This window comes from Anastrepha obliqua, chromosome 5 (assembly GCF_027943255.1).
Source record: "Anastrepha obliqua isolate idAnaObli1 chromosome 5, idAnaObli1_1.0, whole genome shotgun sequence".
NCBI lineage: Eukaryota > Metazoa > Arthropoda > Insecta > Diptera > Tephritidae > Anastrepha > Anastrepha obliqua.
Genome location: NC_072896.1, coordinates 117,608,268 through 117,632,432, shown reverse-complemented (window position 1 = coordinate 117,632,432; position 24,165 = coordinate 117,608,268).

Here is a 24,165-nt window from a genome sequence, read left to right as displayed (position 1 = left end):
TGCGACAACTCACATTCCCTCTTGGGTTCAACTAGATACTTTTATCAAGATCGTAGCAGGATTCGTGTGACTACGCTTATGTATTTATGTCCCTCCCTTTAACTTGAATGTCACAGCTTCATAGTTTTACGCTCTAAGCTTTATAAATCAGGCTCTGCCAAAAGTAGTTAGAAGGGTAACTTGAAGTGTATCAGTAGAAGGTAGCTTGCCACCCAATATCCCAATACTTATAAAAATATAATATAATAATATCCCAAACCTTATCAAATAAAATAAAACAAGCATAATCGGTAATGCATTGAAGTCTGGTTAACTTCTGTAAGGAGAAGATCAAATCTCTTCGCTGGGCAGATAACATTTCTCTGATCGGAATTCGGAATGAAATTGCTGATAAGGTTTGCCAGGAAGTGGCCGACTGAATTGGTCTCAGAGGCCTCCCATCCGGTCATAGGCATCTCACTGACTGTTGTTAAAGGAGAATTGCACAACTTATTTCTTAGGAAAGCACAGAAAAGATTGAGCTCCATTTATTCTTGTGCTATTTCGAAAATCCTATGGCTCCAGTCCAATAGACGTTGGACGTAGATAGTCCTGGGGATTCCACGGCATGCAATTTGCAAACTTGTAGCTGTGCTTACTGGTCATTCGACGATCGGCACTCACGCAGAACAGCTGGGTTTCCCATTTGAGCCCATTGCAGAAGCTGTGGGAACCTTTCAGAAAATGATACTATTAAGCATTTTCACTGTAAATGTCTGGGATTGGCAGCTAGACGATTAAGGTCACTGGGTGCTCCTTTCTTTGACAGCCTGGGGCAGTGCGCCAAGCTAAATCCCATCAATATCCTCCATTATATCAACAGCTTTGGCTGGTTGTAGATATCTGCGTATTTGGGGTCTCATAATAGTATCAAAACGGCGTTTCGGTGCACTTGGGCAGTCTCAGTCTGGTACTTCCATTCACCTACCTACCTGGTATACGAACTTTGGGAAACTGTCTGTTTGCTATCTCAAACTTGTCACCAAATCTCCCGCTTATGACAGCTGGCTTTAACTATATTTTCTCATTTTATGCTTTATTGCAATTAAGCAACAAATCAAAATTTCACCAATCATTGTTCGTGCAGCATTGTGCTCTTCCTCCAAGTGCGAGAATGTATCCATTTACGAACTGCATTCGAGTGTTTCGTTAGCACTGCAATTTGATTTCAATATTATCATTTCATTTGCCAATGTAATGCAGTGTTTGTTATAAACAATACTGCTCCATTGTTGTTGTTGGTGTTGTTGTAGTGACAAAACCATTTACCACAAATGATGACACTTAACACAAATTCACCTGAACCAACTTTGATATGAAAATCAGAGCTGCAACTGTTCCATCCCCGGGCTGTTGGCAAATGCACTGCCGTAAATGATTGTTGATAGATAAGCAGAGCTATGACTGTGACTGTTCAACTGCCCAGATAGTTGACCACATATCACACGCACAAACATACATACATACATACATGTGCACCTCCATAAGTAGCTACCGTTATGAAGAGGAATTTGCACGTAACCACAAGTTAGCAAATACATACACATATGCGTATGTATGTATGTACTTAACTGCGTACTTGTACAATATTTGTGTGGGTGAGTGGAGATCAAGTGTGCGCATATTATCCATGTGGGGCGATGAGAGAATGGGTAACAAAAATATCATATGAACGCACTTGAATGCAATTTCAGTAATTAAAATAAACAGTCGCTGAAGTGCAGCCAGTGAATTGTGTGGGGAAGAAGGGGTGCATGGATAAGCATGCAACTAGCTTTGGAAACAGTCACAGTTACAGTTGAAGTTATTTGTCCACCCACTGCATGCACTAAGTACTTTTGTCATTGTCAATCATAAATATGCAGTCAGCTCATAGCAGTGCTGATGTGCCAATGGCCATTTGATATCTCAACATTAGCATTTAAAATGACGGTAAGGCTCGAGGAATTTACTCATTTGTAACATTCAAGGGAATTTGCTTGATTGATTTGGTACGTACGTGTATCAGTAACTGGCGAAGTTCATATTAAGCGTGGCATTAAATGTCCAGACAGTAGGAGAAGAAGTGGAAAACTAATAGAGAAAATATTTCACCAAGTACAAAAGGATTCCTTGTATGGCCGTTAGTTCAACTTATTTATTATAAGCTTTAAGGGGTCCCTTTGGTCAGAATTTTCAAAAAATTGATTTTTTGTTTTGAATATTGCGAAAGTATAGGCTTTTAAGAATATACTGTTACATTTGTGGAAGGATATTCCCAGTATTTTCGATTCTACAGCCGTTTTAGCAGGTAGAGTCAGATTCGTCGCGCGGCGGCATCCATGGTCGCATTATCCACTTTCAAAAATTTTAAACTCTTTTATCTCAAAAATATTGTTTTCGGCCTGGTGTTGTAAAAAAAAAAGCTATTCAACCGAACGTCTCAAGTTTTAAAAATTGGCTATCGCTCGTACTAGAATCATTTTATTTTTTCAATTATTTCGTATTTCTTTTTTATAAAAAGACTGAAAAACCCCGATTTTTAGAGCGTGGAGTTCAAAACCGCCGGGTCATTTTATCAATTTTTTTTTTGTTTCTAGTACCGGACATAGTTACTGATTAATAATTGGTTTTTGGTTTTTGTGTTTCAGATATATAGAAGAGCCAAAATGGACAACACCGTCAAGGTCTAATTTTTCGGGAGGGTCAATTTCAGCGCCAGTTTTAAAAGTATTAAAAGTAAAAACAATTTTTTTTCATTTTTAAATGTAAAAGAAGTTAAATAAAAATCCTAAAAAATTTAATTATCGTTTTTCATTTTTTTTATTGTAAAAAAAAGTTCCTGAAAATACCCTAAATTTTCGAGCTCTAGTCCACCGGGACCCCATAAGTTGATTAGTCGGATTCACGGAGTTATAGGTAGCCCCTTAAGTGTTTTGGTATCCTTTCTTAAACGTCAGTAGCAACAATAACTTGAATTCTTCGGTCAAAATATCTTATCCAAACAGCTTCAAATTAATGATTCTTAGTGAAGGCAGTGAGAAATATAATTTTTTTTCGGTGGGCGGGGAAGGGTTAAAAATTCTTTCGCATTTACAGTGTCCACTAAAACAATCCCTCCTCCTCTTCTGCACAGACTCCCTTCCCGGGACTACTTTCGGCATAACTTCGGGAGGGCCCAAAATGGCATCCATGCACTGGTTCAGTTCTATTCACCCACGTCTGGGCCCATCATGTTTCTAGCCAGTTTCATGCTATAACCTCGCAGGTTAGGTTAGTTTGAAATGGTTACCCATAGAGACCCATTTGGTCAAAACTCAAAAAAATCGTCCTTTGTAATGCCATTGTGAAGGAGATAAGAGACTAGAAGTCTGGGAAGAAAGGAAGGAGGAGTAGGAGGAGGAGGAGGAGGAGGAGGAGGAGGAGGGGATGTGTGTTTGTTGAAGATAGAAGGCGTGACAAAGATATGAGAGCTAAGAATACCTAAATCTTAGCCCTGCGAAAGTGCTGAGATGATTCCATCTCATCCTCCATGCAATTGACACAAAAAGGACGCGAAATAATGCCACGTCTCACAGCATGCACACCACACGGCCAATGTAAGGGCAGCGCGAAATTCAATTGCTGAGATTTTGTTAGCCCCAGGAGATGCCTCGAGCGCCTCCGCTTCGGCCTACTAGTGGCCAGAAAGATTTCGCGATCTTTCAAGTTTGCGTACTTGCCCAGCGCTCGTTGAGTTGACGCGAAGACCACGTTTGCGGGCTAACTACTTCGCATGCCTCTTGTCTTGTCAACTATCAAATAACAAAATGTGTTTTACATTTGTACTTTGTCTGCCAACTTAAAAACTGAACTGAAGCCATCTATGAGTGAAATCCGCAATTACTTAGTTACCAACCCAATATTTCCGTTTACTTTTAGCCGCCAGCTCCGCAGCCATTTGGATTTTATTTATGCCGATTTCAAGCTTAGAAAAAGCTTATCGGTTAGTACACCATTTGTGGTTGGCCTCCAAAATATTGAAGAAAATATTTTACAATTTTTACCATAAAAATGAACAGAATTTCTCACTTTGCCCTACGAAAAACTTTTAATTAAAAATCAAAATACGCTAAACGCAGACACATAACAAAGGTGAACAATAAATATAAATAAAAACCAGAGAAGTCATAAATTATTTAAAATAATTGCTTAATTGCAATTGTGTAATTGTGTACGCTTTTCACCAATTACTACAACAATAAGACCAGCAAGAACAAAAAGAAGAGAAAGTAGCTAGAAAAGCAATAAAACAGGGACATGCCACAGTGCTATGCATTCGAGTCAAGAAAAGCACATGGAAAAAGTTTTCGTGCAAGTAGTCGTGATGGAAAAATCGGAAACAATATTACACTTGAGAGTAGAAAAATTGAATTACGGGACAAGAGGGTGGGACGGAGAGCAAAGAACGCAGTCTAAATAACGATTTTGAGCCTGTTGTGTAGTGGGGGAACTCAGGAGGAACACATGTATGCGTGTATGGGAGGAAGTACAATTAAAGTATGGTTTGAGGTGGCATTAAGAATCTTTCGTAGCGAAGAAGAAAGCTGCATGTGGATAAAAATGAAAAATTTTGTCGGCAAGGTGAAATTAAAATTAAAAATTTATACGAAATGATAAGTTTGTGGGGAGCGGAAGATGCAGGAATTCTCTGTAAAATTGTCGTCAAATAGCAAACTATGTGAGATGATAAATCAAGCAGGTGCGCCGTAGACGCCGTCCTACCCCTGAAGCATGGTGGCTTTTTGTGTAGAAGATGTAACATAAGGAATTTCACGAGAACCGAAAAACACTTACATTTACTTATTACTATGGGTGTGTGTGTGTGCTTTGCAAGTACTTATACATACATACACTTTCTGGGTGCTTATATTTATATTCCCATGCAGAAACACGCAAAAGTTCTTGCTCCAACAACCAGCTTTTACATAATAATCAAAATATTATTCGGCACAAGCGCTCACTCACTCGTCCTCCCTTGCGGGTAATAGTCTGTCACCGTACCTGGGTGCTTGCTTGCGACTGCTCAGCAGCGCTGTTGCTTTTTGTAGTGGTGAAAAGTAATTAAATTCAAAAACTAGCATCATTGGGAAATTCCATAATTCAACGCGACTGCATGTCAAGCGTTAGACTTATGAAAATGTTAACTCATCCCTACCAACGTTGGTTGTTTTTTTGGAACACAGTTTCTTTGAGTACAGGTACAGTGTTCAATTTCGCTCCGATTAAGTTGCAAATCATTTGAAAGTTTCGTGCGCGTGGATCAGCTGCTTTAGAATGCAGAGAAATATTATTCAGCATATTCGGGGTTCAGCATATGAGACACAGGGCTAACCATTTCGCGATTCCGAGGGTATCAAACGCTCTGATATCTGGTAATTGAAAGCGCGCCATATACCTGTAATTAGTCGAATGCTTGCTATTGAAAATTGGGCTACAAAAATGGACATACCAGAAATGATGCCGGAGGATGACCGGAGCATGCGCTTGGTACTGCAGGGCGTACTCGTAACAGAATGGGCCGCATCAGCTATTTGGCCGCCATTTGTATCAACGGAATGTGTTTTCTGCGCTGAAAATATTGCTGCCGCAAGTGAAAGCGTAGAGAAAAACTGAAATTTATGGATTCCGTATATCCATGGTTCGATGAAAATATTGAAATCGATTGATTTCTCATCTCCTAAAATTAGAGAAATTGGGCACACGTCGTTTCAGCGGAGTTTTCATTTCGATACAAGGGAGAAAAGTCTTACTTGTAATGAGTGATCGGTGTACATTTACCGCTTTTCGGAATATGTTAACGAGTTTTGGTCTCTAAACCAATTCACTTAGAATTGCGAGCAAAAGTATTTGAACTTAGTGGCATGCCACGTGGTACAGTAACAGAGAAGATGTCTGGCAGACTCTTCCTCCTCCTTATTCTTGCAGCGTTCAATCTTTGAGACTATGGCCTATGATCAAAACAACTAACATATAGACAATTTTTATAGTTCAATTAAGTAGCGCCTTTGAGCGCCTAACGTCCCATTCTTTTCGTAGCATTATATGTCTCCATACATACATACATGTGTGAGTATCAACCTATCTCGTGTTGTCTGAAGTGGTAATGCTACTTGCACCCCGAAGCTTGCAGGTTGAGAGGGGTATACTTACAATTTCCATACTAAGAACGAGGCGCGTGGTACTGCCCGCTCGCGCTATTTTGCTTGCTTTACAATTCGCTGGCAGCCGCTTCTCGGCAGGCAATGGCAAATCTCCGAGTGCATTTCTGCTACCAAGAATCTTCTCATATAAAACCGTCTGTTGTTTGGAGATGGCATGAAACCGCGGTTCCCTCCATATGCAGAAAAAGATTAAGACGATAAACACATTTGCGATATCCTAAAATATATTTAACGATTTTTGAACAGTTCTGATTATTTTCAAGTACATTTCATGCTTTCTATTGTGAACTATTTTTAATGCTGGTTAAGTGTATCTAGCTGATCTGAATAGATCTCACCCAGACCACAAGAGTCCGTAGTGTTATCAGTGTGGTTGGAAACGTGTTAAACATAGTTCGTGATACATGTTTTGGCGAGTTTTATTAAACAGTTAAAACTTTTGCCAGCAGTATCCTTTAGAGATGAAAGGTATACCGATTCGAGGCAGCTGTAACGAGTTCTGCAGCACTCCACCCAATATTTTACATTCCTTCCTTGGGAGTTGGTTGCTTTCGTGTTTCAAGTTCGTAGCATTATTTTGGCAATCCTGTGGGAGGTCGAAGCTTCCCATATAGACTACACTTCCAGAGTTAATTCCTCGTCCAGTTCCGTCTTCAAAACTGAGAGTGAGGGATATACAAGAATGTTCGACGTACTCATCCAAAGCAAGCGGGTGCCTGCCTTAGCAAGAAAACCCTCTTACTTCCCTCTATTTCCTTGTGCCCTGGTACCCAGTAAGTTGTGACCTGCCTATTCTGGCAGAGCTCGTCCATCCACAGTGTTGCACGCATTCCAAGCTAGTCATTACAGCCATTACTGCTTTACTAACAGCTTGACGATCCATGAAGATGCTTGTGCGAGTATCGAGGGGAGTAAATGCCAACGCTAATTTAGCTGCTTTGGTTATACCATAAATCTCAGCTTGAAATATGCCGCAGTGATTAGGAAGCCTGAAAGAGAGGAGAAGAGATTAACCTGCGGATAGAAGACAGCCGGTCCTACTACGTCATTTTAAATCCATCTGTAAACAAATTGTATGCGTGGTGATCAGATCCTAAACCCTTATGCTAGCCATTCTGTTCTATTACAAAACCAGACCACTTGCCAAAGTTTACTTGCGTAATAACGTAGTTTGATTGTTTAATGCTAACTAAAATACAATTTCGAATTTAATAGACTTAAATTGGAGCTGGATTGAATAAACTCTCCATAGAGAAGACGTCAATGATTTCAATGGAACCTGTAAAGAAGCCTGCGACAAAATTTGTATGCGGATAATCCTAAATGAGAGCTCTGCCATCGCCACTTGGAACGAAATTAGACTCATACCGGCTGACAGAAATCATTGGACCGCCTTTGTTTCCATTTTATGCTCCGACTAGGAGCGATAATATGTGCAGAGAGATGTTCTTTATAGTAGTTCTTTAGTTCGTCTTAAAATTGCCATCTAAAAGTATATATCTTGAAGGAATAAAAAAAAGAAAAAAAGTGCATTTAATGATTTTGAAATTACTTTTGGAAGATGTGTAGAAATATCCAATTTCTTCGAGGAATATATCCATGGGGAACGAGATTTTGAGATAACTCGTTCTGCTGATGCCTTGCCTTAACCCTCCGTTGGACAGCCGGGTCTGGCCAGACTTTTTCGACTTTGGACGTGAATTTAACACATTTCTACAGCGTTTTCCAATGAGAGGTGTTATTTTAATATTCAAAGAAAAATACTGTTTTTAACACACTTTTATTAGGACGGGTTGTATGTATGTATGTATGTATGTATGTATGTAACGGAATCTTTGAGCTTAATTTTCACTGGTTTCTAAACATCTGATCGACTTGAAATTTTGCACACCTATCAAGGACCGATGACAATGCAATAATTTGATAAAAATTTTCCATTATCCTTATTGGGATTGCCAGGATTAATATTTTCTTTTTTTACCTGTGGGCAAAAAGTAAGGTGAATTTGGTTGTAAAATGAAAAATCGTCATTTGTTATTGTAAATCAATTTCATCCCCTTCAAAATAATGCCCTCTCGATGGAATACACTTATGCCAACGAGTTTTCCAATCCCCGAAACATGCCAAATAGTCCATTTCCGGTAGTGGTTTCTTGAGTTTTGGGAATAGCCAGAAGTCACACGGAGCCAAATCAGGCGAATACGGTGGTTGCGGAACGATATGCGTGGAATTTTTGGCGAAATAGTCACGAAGAACGAGTGCAGTGTGAGACATGTGAGATAAATTTTCCATTATCCTTATTAGGATTGCCAGGATTAATATTTTATTTTTTTAACACACTTTTATTAGCTCGGGTTGTATGTATGAATGACTGTAACGGAATCTTTGAGCTTAATTTTCACTGGCTTCTAAAAATCTGATCGACTCGGAACACACAACATAGATGACTAGATGGGAAACTCTTTTTTTCTCGTGAGAGCGCTGAAAAATGTGCATTTTTTATAACATTTGCCAATATTGCCATACCGGTAGAAACATGAATTGGGTATTTTTTTAAACAAAAATTGGGAATTTTTAGTGTCCACACCACCATTGAGGTTAGTATTTAGTGTGCGGTTGTGTAATAGTATATTACTCGTAAACACCTACATATACTAAAAATAAAAAATAGTTAAAAAAAAACTAAAAAACACGCTTTTATTGCTAATCGAACTAAAAAGTAGAAAATAAAATATAGCTTAAAAAAACTAAAAAACACGCTTTTATTGGTAATCGAACTAAAAAGTAGAAAATAAATTTTAATGACAAAGGGACCTATAATGAAGTAATAGCAAATCGAAGGATCAGTCATAGTCAACTACCTCAGAACAGAATTATAACAAAAATTAAGATACAAATAGAGTAATTCAAATTAGAGTTAAAAGCGTGGGATTCATTTTGCTTCACTTTCATAATCTTCTGTACATAGGTAGTTGCCAATAGAATGATTGTAATATTTACTATATCAAGCATCCCACGCTTTTAACTCTAATTTGAATTACTCTATTTGTATCTTAATTTTTGTTATAATTCTGTTCTGAGGTAGTTGACTATGACTGATCCTTCGATTTGCTATTACTTCATTATAGGTCATTAAAATTTATTTTCTACTTTTTAGTTCGATTACCAATAAAAGCGTGTTTTTTAGTTTTTTTAAGCTATATTTTATTTAATATAAACGATCGAATGTTTATTTCATTATAAAGAGGAAGGTATGCCCTTAATAGAGGAAAATAACATCAGGCAAGTGACCACCACGACCACGTTTACAGGACAATATCCTTTTAATGAAATTTTCCATAACCGAATTGCAAAGTGGCTGCCCTATGTCCTCGATAGCCTCCCGAATTCTATTTTTGAGGTCTTGAATCGACCCTGGGCTGTTGGCGTAGACCTTTTCTTTCACGTGGCCCTAAAGAAAAAAGTCACAAGGTGTTAAATCACAAAATCTCGGTGGCCAATGCTGATCACCTCTTCGAGAAATAACATGGTCCGGAAACTTTTCCCGTAAAAGATCAATGTTTTCGTTGCTTGTGTGACACGTAGCGCCGTCTTGTTGAAAATAGACGTTGTCCAGATCAATACCATCTAATTCCGGCCATAAAAAATCGTTAGTCATCTCTTGATAGCGCAATCCATTCCAAAATAACACCTGTTATTGGAAAACCCTTTATTATAGCTAACGACTAGAGCTTTCATGTAGCTTCCTAAAATTTAATTTCCTATCGATTTATGGATATAGTCTTTTGAAAAGGATCCTCGAACAGGACGAAAAAAGGCCAGACAGTGGTGTCCAACCGAAGGTTTTAAGAAGGTGCCAAACGGAGAGTTAATTTATAAGATAGAGCAATGCTGCAGAATTTAAGAGCGCCTTAGGCTCGTTTTAAGTTGGACCAACAGTTTCGGTTTATTGAACTTTAGGATCAATTTAAACGCCGAAGACTGAAGGATTCGTACCTGATGACATCTTTCTAGTTCTTCGCCAGAAACTGTTTTCTCTTGCTTCAGGCCTACCCTTCATGTTATGTACGTATGTTTGTATGTAAATAACTGTACTCTTTCGTACATTTTTACTTGTTTGCTGGAAGTCCGAAAAAACCTTCTTCTAACCATTCATATTCTCACCAGCCCGAAAGCGGCGTCTTGTGGCAACACTACCGAGTTCATGGGTAACTCGACTCCATCTTTATGGCTTGACACAACTCATAGCGCACTACCAGCACGTGTATGTTATTACTCTCGACCTCTCAATCTCCTTCCACTCCTCAGCTTGGCAAGCACACTTTTACTGTCTTCAACGAAAAGACAGTTTGGCCAAAAGAAGCTGCTAGCAGAGAAGGTAAAAATTAGATGTGGGGTTGCAATTGGCGGCCCTGAGCTCTTAAGATGTATGTACTGCTGCCTGCTGATGGCTGTGTGTCTTAATCCTTTTTCCATTATTATTTTCATAATTCTTATTTACATGCCGACGCCGGCGCTGTTGTAGCGGTATTACTAATTTTTTCGTACTGGTTTGGTTGTTGTTACTGCTCTCACCATAGTCACCAGTGTGGCTCCTTTCGTTGCTCTTGCCATAGTTATGGTTTTTCTTGCTCCTTTCCTAGCCTTTCCTTTACCCAACGAAGATGTTTTTCTTACTCAGATTTTGCTTGTTTATTGTTTTTGTTTTATGTGTTTTTTTGCGCTTCACATTTCTTATGTGTTTATTTGTAGTCTTGCAAGGGAAAGAAGTAGAAAAAGGATTGTTTTTTCCGCACCGATGTTTGTAGGTGAAGTGAGTTGCGGTGCGGTGCGGCATGTTATGTTGTGTTCCAGTGTGGTTGCATGTGTTTATGTTTAGCAGAAAATTATTTTCTTATAACTGAATTATTCACAGATTACATGGCGCACTTCATGCATTGCGTTGGCGGTGTGGAGTGGGCGGAAGGAGGTGAGAGCTAGGCAGCGAAGCACGAATTATTCGTAGACCAACATGGAATTCCTTGAAGCGTTACTTGCCCTCTGCTTGTCTCCTCCCTCGGCCTTTGACGCTCATGTGCGAACTTCATAATTACAAACGCAAAGGTTTTAATTTTTAATTAAAGCGCATTTGTGGCGGTTGTCTTGCACACCCTTTCTTTGATTTTTCATTTTCTTGAAGGGCTTTGGTAAACTTCGTGTAAATTTAGGGATGGGCTCCTATACAATTTTAAACAACTTTTTAATTTGATAAAACTATAAATATTTTGCCAAAAAACCGTGCAAAAGAAGTAATAATGAAATCCATATTAAAAAGTATTTATAAAACAAAAACAATTCATTTTTATTACAAAAAAATTAAATCTTGTCTACAGTGAAAATTCAATCCATAAATACAAAACGTATTGGGCTGGGGAATAAGTTCACAGTGTTTTTATATTTTCTTTTATTTTACAACGACTTGTTTGCTGTTTGGGAAAGGGTAAGTATTCATTCGATCCAACTCTTTCTGCCCTACAAAGCTATCTTAATTTATTTTTGAGTTATTTAATTTTTTATTAGTTTTGAGGCTTAGAAATGGAATACCCAAGAGGCAAGAATCAAAATTTTCGACACCTGTTCCTCTTTGCTGTTCATCGAGGCCAAAAAGCTACCGAAGCAGCCCAAGACATTTGCGGCGTGTATGGAAAAGATATCATAAGCGAGTCTACAGCACGGAAATGGTTTGCAAAGTTCAAAAATGGCGACTTTGACATCAATGACACGTTCCGCAGCAGAAGGCCTTCTGGATTCGATGCAGAATGTCTCACATCACTTTTGAAGGAGAACAACCAGTCGTGAATTGGCGGACAAAATAAACTGCGATCATAAAACGATTCTCAATCATCTTCATGCTATGGGATTTACCGAAAAATTGCGAGCCTGAGGCACCCACGGGCTCAACGAAGGAAACAAGAAAGTCACATTCAAATTGCTTCTCAGCACCTCATCCGCCATCGACCAACACACGGTCGTCAACACCGCTCTTTGTACCGAATCTGTCACGGGAGATGAGAAATGGTGGATATACATCAATATGAAGCTAAAAAACGAGTGGACGGTTGCAGGAGATACGCCAAAGCCGAGAGTCAAGCCGGATCTTCATCCAAAGAAAATCATGATATGTGTTGGGTAAGGCTGGGAGGTCTTGGTGCACTGGGAAATGCTCGAAAAGAATGATACGGTCAACAAGGAGCTTTACATTGTCCAGCTTTACCGCGTTAATGAGGCTATTCCAATGAAAAGACCTGCTCGACATGGACAAAACACACTGGGAGGTCATTCGGCATTCGCCGTATTCTCCGGACCAATTACCATCTTTTCCGCTCTCTGTCAAATCATATGAAGAACGTCACCTAACAAAGAGGTTCTTAAAAACCGGCTCAACAACTTCTTTGATACCAGACCAGGCGATTTATGGCGGAACGGTATCAACATATTGATTGACAGGTGGGAGGAGGCTGTAAACAGCAACGGGGAATATATAATTGATTAACTTATTGATATAATTATTGTTTTTTCTTTAAATAAACAAACGGTACGAACTTATTTCCCAACCCAATACAAGCATTCAAAAGGAAATCAGGAAAAAACATCAACTTTGCAACTATTTTTCGCTACTTTATTACGGACTGTGTCAGATATGTTTATCCCAAATTTATTGAAATTATTGACGGCTTCTGATGGCTTTTTCATTATAACAAAGTCTGTTATTAGCCATTGTCTTTTGCTTTCTCAAATCGTTTATACAAGGTGACGCAAAATTAATCACCTTGTCGGAAAATTTATACTCTTGCAAATGACGTCGTACGTCACTCATATTTGATACTTGTGAACTAAACAGCTGCAGCACACAAACAGACAAGCAATGGAGCGTCTAAAGGTCAAAGTAAAGATTTCTATATTATCACTCAAAATATGTTTTTTATTTACTAAAAAAGTTATTCGAAAACAAAACTTGATGATTAGATTAGCGCCACCTTGTACAATATTTTTCGCCAGCTACACGCGACCTAAAAATTACGATGAAATTTTAATGGACAGTCGGATTTGCCATGTTCTAAAATTTACTTATTGCGCTTGTCTTACACGAAACATTTGTTTATTATATTTTGTCTAGAAACAACATTTTTTGTTTTAAGATTCGTGCAAGAACGAACATTTCGTCTAAAAACATTTATTGTTAACATATTTTAAAATGGTGTAAAAACCGACCGAGCAAAAAGGGAGTTGGGTGTATTTGGAAGACTCTCAGATTCGCTTATGCGCAGATAAGTCACACTTTTCCATGTATCATCTACAAGTAGATGCTATCGCCTCCTTAGCCAAGTGAGTCTGTTCGAGATTGCTTAACTGTTCAAATTACGGGTTAGAATGCAATCTGGACATGAAAAATCTAATGCTAGAAACGTTTCTTTTCTAATAGCGGTCACCTCTCGGCAGGCAGTCACCAAACTGTCGTCACGAAAAAGCTGCTTATTGAGTCTATCTGCCGCTCGAAGGCCGTAAAAATATTTTTGACTCAATATGCTGCTAACCACAATTGTATAAACTAACAAATGTACAGTGAAGGACTTAAGTCTACATACAGCAGCATTTTTTTATTTATTTCTCGGAAGGAATACAATAATTGAAAAAGCGATTGATGTAGTTTTAGCTTTTTTTGTTCATAAATGTATTAGCCCTTAGGGGACGAGTGTCGGCGTATAGCCGCCCAAATTATTTTGTAGCTGCAAGGCTCGCGACGTCTGTCGTTCTGAGCGATAAGATACGCATAGGTATAGTAAAAGAGTCACGCTTTCATTCAAAGACATTTGGGGCCATTAGCGATTATAATGTAAACTTACGATATGAGACGACGGTAGGGTCAGAACGAATTTCAGTTCTTCGATGCGGTATCTCAGTGACACTGCCAGAGGCACAAGCAGGCTTTTTATATATTTTATATTTTATTCTACGCACAATGGCTAAGCGATCTAGAGATGATGCGTTAGATAGTAACAGTTCCGATGAATCCAATACCTCTCATCCTCAGCGACGAGCGGCTCCGTCCCCAAAGGGTTAAAATTAAATTATTTCACTCGCTTTATAAGAAAAAAATTAGGGGAAAACAACAAAAAAGTCTACATATACATCTTAACTTGTAATCAGTCAAATCATCAATACATCATAACTTATCATCCAGTTTCTCTTACGCAGAAACGCATTTCTAAAGGGTGGTAACATTTCAAGGGCCGATGTTGAATGTGAACCACACCTAAACTTCAAGTTCTTTTCTACATTTTATTTGATATTTTTCAATTTCAGACTAACTCAATTTGATTTGGAAAGATACACCATCGAGGAACTCGTTAAAGTTATTCAGGCTTATTATGAAAACGGGCGTTCAAATAACATTGCATATCGCGCACTTCGTGAAGAAAATCATCTTCAGTGATGAGGCACATTTTCACCTCAGTGGATTCGTCAATAAGCAGAATTGCCGCATTTGGGCGAATGATAATCCAAGAGTGATTGCCGAAAAGCCAGTGCACCCACAAAGAGTGACTGTTTAGTGCATTTTATGGGCCGGCGGCATCATTGGGCCGTATTTTTTCCAAAATGAGGCCGGCCAAGCAGTTACTGTGAATAGCGTTCGCTATTGTGAGATGATAACGAACTTTTTATGGCCCGAATTGGAAGATATGAATGTGCACGATATGTGGTTTCAACAGGACGGTGCCACTTGTCACACAGCTAACGAAACAATCGCTCTTTTGCGCGAAAAATTTGATGGCCGAATAATCTCACGTCACGGCGATGTCAATTGGCCGCCAAGATCATGTGATTTGACACCGTTGGACTTCTTTCATTGGGGTTAATTGCAGCAACAATTCAAGAGCTAAAGGATGAGATAATTCGAGACATTAACGGCATAGAACCTCAATTATGCCTCAGCGTCAAAATTTGGACCATCGAAAGGAGGTGTGCCGCCGAGGCCGCGGCGGCCATTTGGCCGATATTTTGTTCTATGCATAATTGAGCCATACCAATATTATCAAAGTAAAGAGAAATTACTATAATTTCTTAAAAAATTGAATTTTATTCAAAATCAGCACCGGCCCTTGAAACTTAACCACCCTTTATTAAATCTCACAGCTTATAGTGGATAATTCCCATTTAAGACACTCACAACAACTTGAGAATTTGCTAGCTTTAGAAGCTTCCTCGAGCAGTCGAGCTTCAGTCTATATGCGGCCAGAAGTATTTGACGACTTCGCATTTCATAGTTCTTAACAGACTTTTGTTGCGTTGTCTTGAGATCGAACTTTCCAAGAGCAGACCGCAGGCTGCCACGGGAAGCCCTGCTCTTTCTCTCTGCCTTGCCAGCTTGTGAGCCATGTAGCTTACTGCAATGTTTTTGCAATTCGGTACCAATATGAGATTGATAGCGAAAACGAAGTCAGCCGTTAATCGGCTAATTTCGGACTTAATGTCAGTGATTCATCTCCTTAAAGAGTGTCACTTTAGTGAGCTACGAATCGACTGGTTATTTGATAGTATCTATGAAAACAGTACAGTTGTCATGAAGCCTAATCTTAAGCTTAGTGGGAAGTTCTAGCAAAATACTCCTCCACCAACATCGAACCATTCATGAATCGGTTCACCGGGTCCTATTTTCATATGCTGCAACCCTACCGTTCTTGTTTGAGGAGATGAGAGTGTAGAAAGACTTACTTGGAGTCAGCGCGGGCTTAAATTGCCTTTCTTTGAGGGCATTAAGTCTCAAATAAGACTCGTTTATTGCTATTCCATTCCTCCGTTTCTGCTTCATGCGATTAATTTGAATATGAATTCCAAAATTAGATGCTCTAATGAGTCTCTGTTCAAATGTAGAATGCGGCATGAATTTGTGTAACGATACAATTCCAGAAATAGTTTCAGAAAATATCAAAATAAATTTACGCAATAAATTTTGAGTATCGCTGCTCGCAAACAATAGAACAACAACTACAAGCGCTAAAGTCATTACTATTACAACAATCGAGCTTCAAATATAAGTTTCCTTGTAAAAAAAAACCACCGCAAATATATAAAATTGTGTGTAAAATGTTTTCCAAAAATTTCAATGTGTCCATGAGCCTAAAAGTGTCTTTTAACAGAAAGTGAAAGAGACGCGGCTTTGAGCTACCGTTGACAGAAAAATTACTGTGACATGTCAGCGCTATTTGCACACGGGGTTAATTTTTTGATGATGTCATACGCATAAACACTAACACACACAAACACATGCATGAAAGCGCGAATGCTTGCGGCACATTACGGGCGAGGGAGTCAGCCAACCAGCCAACCAGCGAAACCGTACACATTCACATAGCGCACAAAGCACCTGATATACGCATACTAAACAAAAAAAAAAACGCATACCAACAACAGAGAATGTGCACACATGCCTACTACCGTTGATTCGGTAATAAAAACAACAAAGAAATGAAAAAAAAACGGGAAAGAAAATAATGAAAACGCGAAAGTGATGATGCGTGCCGACTGACACCGCCAACGTCGACGCTGATACGTTGTTACTGCGACACGCGTATGGCTTTGCCGCTGCCACACTTTAAAAAGGTGCAAACGCGCAAAAACACGCTCTTATGCCTAAATGTATGCTATAAAAACGCATGAAAACGTGCTCAAAGTCCACAGCAGCTGGTGGAAGGTAAGCAAAAAACAGTAAAGAAAATAACCAAAATATTGTGCGACAGAAACATTCGCTTTTGACTGTCTTCTGAACTGCCAACGCTTGCATGCGTGTGCGTGTGTATGCATATGCTTTTATATGACTTTAAATTGCGCGTGGGTGTGGCATGTCAATTTCTAGTGCCATCTCGCAACCACAAAGTTGCTTCTTATTTGTACAGTACCAAATAATATTTTGAAAATATTTACTGTCACACAGGCATGCACACTTACTATATATGCGTGTGTGTGTGTGTAAACACACGCGTAATGAAAGGTAAATATTTAAACTGAAAAAAATTATACTGGAGTCAGCTGCTTCTGCGCGTGGTACTTCTTTTGTGCAGAGCAAATGACATTTCGATTTTCAATTATGTGAAAAAATTTCGTAACTTTAGAGTATTTTATGCCATGTCTGTTTTTTTTTTGTTTTTTGCTCTCCGCGAATTCATTAATTACTGTCCAAAAAAGCTCAGTTTTTTAGAGAAGAAAGAATACTCTACTTGCAATACAGCAAAAAAAAAGTACGCACACATATAAAATCCAAAACTCGTCAGCATTCTTCTCCAAAAATTGCATGTTTCTCATTTTTTTTCAATTGTCCACAAAACAATTAATATAAATTTATTAAAAAAATTCCAGCGTCACCTTTTGATGTCGCACAAACAACACTTGCCACTCGCCACACACACGTGTCCCCTCCTACTCTCCGTCCGCATATTTTGGTGTCACATACTCAATTTAAGACTCTGCTGGTCTCCGCTGACCTCCACTGGCTGGCCATGCACACACACACACACATGCTGCCGTTAACGGCGTGAAACAAGTGTTTCTGACACCTCAAAAGGTTCAAAAGTTCAAACAAACGGTCAAGTTACCTCCTTCACGTCGACACTTTGCTTTTTTGGACACTTATTGTAATACAATAAAAGGTTTAAAAAATGTCAAAAAGTGTCAAGAGTGCAACCGAACAGAGGTCAACCATATAGAGTGAAATATAAGCGCAGTGAATAAATGAGGATGTGTGCTTAAGTATGCTCAAATGAAGTCCGTTAACGGGTTTATATTATTTAAACTTACTATACAGATCTAAAAGAGAGATAGTAGAGGTGTAGATTAGGTGGCTGCCTCAGCTTTTCGATGAAGTCCAGTGTTTGAGGCTCTCAGGATTCGCCTTTCGAAGACGAACGGGAGAACGAGTAACTTGACAATTTCCATGTCAGCTAGTTCTACGTACCGGAATGGCTCGCGCTTTTCTCGACCAAGGGCTACCGCCTTAGTAAATTAGCCCAGTTTACTGCGCTGAACCTCGCGAATAACTTGATGCGTCGCTACTATAAAAAAACGTAAGGCGAGCTGTATGTGGGGAAAGATTTGACATGTTTCGGTCGTTCAATCATCTCTGTGACTAACAAAAATATCGAATAATTAAATAATAAATTGTACTCACAGATGAAGATTGTACCTTGTGCGCATCATGGTGATAGTAGCCGTACTTGGTGTCTCGCAGGACGCTGTGCGCGAGGTCTTCAATCGGAACCACATGAGCATGCGACCGAAAACCAAGTCAGCAATTATACGAATAATTTCGAACTCTTTGTCAGAGATTCGATTCCTTAAAAAGAATTACCTAGTGGGCTGTGATTCGACTCTTTCTTTGACAGTATCTACGAAAATATTACAGTTATCGTGAAACTTAATTTGAAATGTATTGGAAAATTCAAAGCAAGTTCGGCTTGTGTCGAAAGTGCTGAAACTTTTTTTTTAGTTTTTGCGATACTGTGGAAAGCTAACATGAAGTAAATGGTTAAGTTATATCTGATTCTTTAGTCAGAATGGGCTCTGAGGCCAACTTTCTTGACCCGGAGCCCGGTCTGTCACTCCCTTCTGCCACGGTTAGCAAACGGTTTTACTCTAACTCAAAAGCGAGCTGGGCAGGCTGGACAAAACTGATGTTACCTATCATGTCCGACCGACTGTCGCAGTTTCTCCTGTCACTTAGCAGAGGCTAAGATGACGGGCCTGGACTGATGACGGGCCACTTTCTATGGGCAAAGCACATGCAAAAGGTGGGCATCTCAGACAATGCAGAGGAGGATGAGACGGCGGACTACTTTCTGTCCATCTGCCCAGCCTTCGCTCGAATCAGGCTTGAGGTCTTTGGCCCTGGTGTGTTAAGAAGTAAAGCGTCTTTCAGTAAGAGCGCTTCAACTTTTTTTTGAATAAAACACAAACGGTTTGACTTTTTTAACTAATTTTTTTTATTATCGAGTTTGAACATATACATTTAAGTACCCAATTTTCGACCACTCTTTTGCATAAATCGGCCGAAATTCCAGCAATTTCGCGTTCAATATTGGCTCTGAGCTCACAAATCGTCGCCGGCTTGTTACTGTAGACCAATGACTTCACATAACCCCAAAGAAAATAGTCTAGAGGCGTCAAATCACACGAGCGCGGTGGCCATTCGACCGGTCCATTTCTGGAAATAATGCGCTCATCGAACTTACTCTTCAACAAATCAATTGTAGCGTGTGCTGTGTGGCTTGTGGCCCCGTCCTGTTGAAACCACATGTCGTCTAAGTCCATACCATTCAATTGCGGCCAAAAATAATCATTTATCATGTCGCGGTATCGATTTCCATTCACAGTAACGTGGCGATCGTTCTCGTCAACGAAAAAATATGGGCCAATTACGCCTTCGGCATGTAAACCGCACCAAACAGTGATTTTTTCGGGATGCAACGGTGCCTCATGAATCACGTGTGGATTGCTTTCTGCCCAGTAACGCATATTTTGCTTGTTGACAAAGCCATTGAGCCAAAAGTGAGCTTCATCACTGAAGATGATTTTTTGATGATTTTTTTATTTTCATAAAAAATTTGCACGATTTACAATCGTTGCTCAAGTGTGTAGCGCTCCATGATGAAATGTATACTAATGAAGTTTACAAATGACAAGCGAAAAATAAAAAATATTGCGTCGTTCGCCCTCCCTATCGGAAAAAAGTTGAAGCGCACCTATTGAAAAACGCTGTACAATGGATTTAATTGTGTCTGAGTGCTGTACGTGCTAGTCTGTCCCGAAAAAAAAATTATAAAATAAAAAAAGTGGTTAAGTTTGGTTAGGTTATGGTTCTAGTCGGTTTGGACACTTGGACCCCACGAGAAACTCAACTGTTTCTTCCTCATCTCTACGACTTATTCAAAATATTCATGGGAGAAAACTCCTATCATTCTGAAGCAATGCCTGCCAAATAGCCAATGACCAGTTAAACAAACCACGGCCTTCGAGATATTATCCCTTGAAAGGCGAAGCAGTTCTTTTTTCTTTTTCTTATTTATTTGCGGCCATAGTAGCCCGGCTGTTTTGCTGTCTTTATGGCCAAGTAATAGTTCTTATTAACTATCTGAGCATCTGGCAAAAATTCATGGTGTACAATCTGAAAATCCAGCAAAATGTCGTTGGACTGATACGCCGAAAGCTCTCGTTATAGCGGACGACCTGTCCACAGGTAAAGTTAAAAGATGCAAATCGACCACAATGGAACTTATTTGTTTCGGCAGTTTGCGTCCCCTGTCGGCGTTCTAGTAATTAATAATAATAATACCATTATAATCCTGAAAAACGCCTTGCTTTCTTTTTTGACTGAAAACGACGTAGGTTTGTGGGCTGGATTGTGTATTGTACTCGCCCAGACATCAGGCGGTGTATCGTTCTCACAAACTTACGTCTCGTCTCCAATAATGATGCTTTTATTGAATATTGGGTCGGATTCAGCCTTGGAAATCGTGTTTTCGGCGATATCAAAGCGGCTCCGTTTTTGCATGAAATTCAGATCCTTGAGGGCGAGTTTCGCAGCAATACGGCGAAAACCCAAAATAGCTAAAATACCCTGAACGGATCCATAAGCAATGTTCAGGTCCACTGTCACCTCTTTGGTAGTTTATTGATGAACTTTTCTATCACTTTATTGATCGACGGCCTGTCACTACGTTTGCCATCCTCGATGGGTTCACGACCTCTTCTGTGGCGTTCATGCGGCTCGTAAATGGCTGTTTCCTTTAAAGTATCATTGCCGAAATAGTCTCGCAACAGTTTTAAGGTTTTTGCACCATTGAAACCAAAGTGCTGTGGCAGTAAATAGTAAAATCAAAGCATTTGAGGATAAATGAGTCAAGTTAAAGTAAATAGCGCGTATGAAGAGAGATAAAATTTGAAGAAGGTGAAATTGAGGGGGAATGTATGACAAGTCATAAAGAAGAAAGACTATTAAAAAAGTACCATAGAAATATATTTATGGAATATTAAAAATACTTAAATCATAATTCTCTTCGGCTCATATCCCATGAGATTTCGCGCATAAATTCCCAATTGATTTGCCAATGAAAATGCCAAATATATATTTTCTATCATTTTCATGAACTTCCCACATAATTTTTCATTGAGCATAGATAACTGACATAAAAGACAAACACTTGCATTGGCATATGTACAGCTGTGCGGAGATAAGGCTGTAAAAAACAGAAGAAAAAAACAATCAGGGGATGTTAAATAGACTCAGCACTGCATTGAAGTAGTCGTATTTATTGGCCGAAAACATGGAGGGGAAATTATTCACACATCTGTAAATCCGAAGTAAATGTGTAAATTTACCGAGCGTGCGAGTACTTGCGAGCGCAAATGTGTGCAAATTCTGAGCTATACAAAATTTTTAACGTCATTTTTCCACATATTTTTTGCCTAGTATTTTTTGCGCCTGCAGATAGGCAACATATTTATTGCCGAACGTCGTCTGATAACCTATCAATTTCCTGCGATTATGAGGTGAATGAGCGTAATGTGTGAATGCGTGTGCGTGGGTAAGTATTTCACAAGCCCCCCTGTAGGAAAAGAGCAGGCGAAGTTGCAATTTTTAGGAAGGTACACATTTTTTTTGTCATGAAATCAGTTTTAAATATATTTGCAAGCAGATACTTGAATATAATTTAATTTTCTGTTTGTGACTTTTCGTGTAAACTTTCGAGTTTTTTGCCGACTTTGGAGTATATAAAATATTATACGCACATTGTTCATCTATTCAGCAGTGCAGTCAAAAATATAGAGTTCAGGAAATAAACAAACCCATTTTTATGCAATTTCGTGATTTTTTACTTAAACTACTACTTACTTCGCAGCCGCCGTAGCCGAATGGGTTGGTGCGTAACTACCATTCGGAATTCACAGAGTGAACGTAGGTTCGAATCTCGGTGAAACACCAAAATTAAGAACAAGAGTTTTCTAATAGCGGTCGCCCCTCGGCAGCCAATGGCAAACCTGCGAGTGTATTTATGCCATGAAAAAGCTCCTCATTAAAATTTCTGCCGTTCGGAGTCGGCTTGAAACTGTAGGTCCCTCCATATGTGGAACAACATCAAGACGCACACCACAAATAGGAGGAGGAGCTCGGCCAAACACCCAAAAAGGGTGTACGCGAGGTCAAGTTTGATGAGAAAAGATAGATTTGTAGGGCAGGCGGGCTAGCAACCTGATTGGTTGGTTGGTTTAAGTGATGATTCTTCCAGAATCCAACTAGCGCTTTCAAACCATTTTGTTGCCACATCCTCGTTATCAACTTGTTTACCAGTTTTTTACAGCATGCCTATATCTAGTCTGTTCGGTACAGGAACCTTAGCAAGTTGTTGACATCTAGGCCAGACAGCTGTTCCAGGCTCTCAAACAGCGGTTTACCCAGGGTTGACATTCTATCCTTCCATAGGGCAGGACATTCGCAGAGGAAATGGAAGATTGTTTCCTTTTTCTGTGACAGTATGTGTTGTGAGGGATGCCCATTTTGGCTGCTTGTTCTCTCACAGACCAAAAGCCAGTTATGACTGCCGTTAGTCTCCAGGCATCCCGTCGTTTCATGCTTTACAATATTGACGATTGTTTGAGGTTGTAGGAGGACCATAACGTTCTGCTGATTTTGCCTTTCGTCTGGACTCTCCATCTACAATCCGCAATGCGGAGGTATTTTAGGGAAATTTCACTCTAGACTGCACCTAATGGTGTGAATACCGATTCTGCAAGAGCGTTATTTATGGCAGATCCCCTTCTTGCCAGTTCATCTGCTTTTTCATTGCCTTCAATGCTCCGATGTCCCGTGACCCAGATTAAGGTAACTTTATGGTTTTCGCGCAAGGTAGTAAGGCTAGTCCTGCTTTGTTCCACCAGTTTAGAGGCTGTTGTCGCAAAATCCAGTGCCTAGATTGCAGCTTGGCTATCCGAAAGAATAGCGATAATGCCCTTAAAAGAGGGATCTGCGATTAGTAGCCTACAAGCTTCCCCAGATGCCAGCACTGCCGCCTGAAACACACTGGAAGCATTTATGCAATTTTCAATTTTAAGTCTGTGAGAATATATATGGCAGCTCCAGCACCACAATCCATGTAACTGCCATTTGTATAAACTATAGTGTCGAAGTTGTTTAGTGAGAATCCCTTATTCCATTCTTTCCTAGACAGAAAGAGAGTGGCAAAATTTCTACTGAATGTTACCTACTACTACAAGTAGCACTAGAGTTCAGATTTGATGCCAATACCTGCGAAAAATTACAAAACTTACAGAAGGATAAACCATCTACGGCCTCCCAGTGTTGTTGATGTAATAGAGGAGAGAAATAGGATCTAGGCTGAAGAACTGCCTCAGACTATTTCCAAAAGGCAAACTAAGGAACCTCAAGAGCCTAGCCGCCAGACCCAGATATTTACAAAGAAAGTTTTCAACAGTCCCCACAGCTTATGCAATGAGGGCGACCGGTGACCACTGCTATGAGTTTGGAAATTGATTGGCGTGGGATCTCCAGCACTTTAAGCAACTTGCTACTGTTGTGCTGAGGCTAAAGTGTTTTTGAAATAGCACACGATAAGGTAGAACTTCATCTGTCTGGCCTGTCTTTTTAAAGAAGAAATTGTGCGTTTTGGCTGCCTGCAAAATCCAGCAGATCTCTAGCTAAACTAGCCTTCGGCAGTTTAAAGGACATTGAAATATTGGCTGATTTAGAGAAAACCTCCTGTCCATGTAGGAATGTTAGGAATGATAGTCTTATCACAAACCTCAAACCCCGGTTTGTGGTTGGAGAGATCTCTACGAAGCATACAGGGAAGGAGAAAGAAATCTGCCTCAAAACGCTATGATGCCCTACGGGAGATTG